We start from the raw sequence: 513 nt of genomic DNA, 5'->3' as shown, positions 1-513 counted from the left end.
AAAGGCTGGCCAACTGAACTCAGATACTGAACTGTGTACCCTTTGACCTTCCCGAGGCTGTACCAGGAACAGAAATGCCACAAAAGTAAGCCAGCGTATGCATGCCACATATGCCAGGCACAGTGGTCATTTTTTCCATCATGGGCACAAAATAGAGCCACATTTCCATCCCTGAGTGTTCTCTGCAGTTTCTACTCCACCACAGGGTCCACTGGGGCTCAGAGCTACTCCAGCTGGTATGATTAAAGCCCGAGTTACAGGACAGTGGCTTCATTTTCAAGGAGCTGCAGAAACACACAGGACCCCTGGGGCAGCACAGGCGTTCCTCAGAATACTCCTTTTAACAAAGTTGTCATGAAATCCAATTAACCAGCTGGAAGGCTAGCACGGGCAGGCCTCCTCGGGGTTAATAAATAATAGAACATGCCCTTATCTGAAAGGGCCTTTCTGTGGCAAGCTTGGAGGCCAAGACAAGCTCTCCCAGCAGGAAGACACAGGCATCCCTGCTCCTGT

The sequence above is a fragment of the Mastomys coucha genome, unplaced genomic scaffold (genome assembly GCF_008632895.1).
Source record: "Mastomys coucha isolate ucsf_1 unplaced genomic scaffold, UCSF_Mcou_1 pScaffold1, whole genome shotgun sequence".
NCBI classification, from domain to species: domain Eukaryota; kingdom Metazoa; phylum Chordata; class Mammalia; order Rodentia; family Muridae; genus Mastomys; species Mastomys coucha.
The sequence above is the reverse complement of the archived record's forward strand: the minus strand, read 5'-3'. Positions refer to the sequence as shown.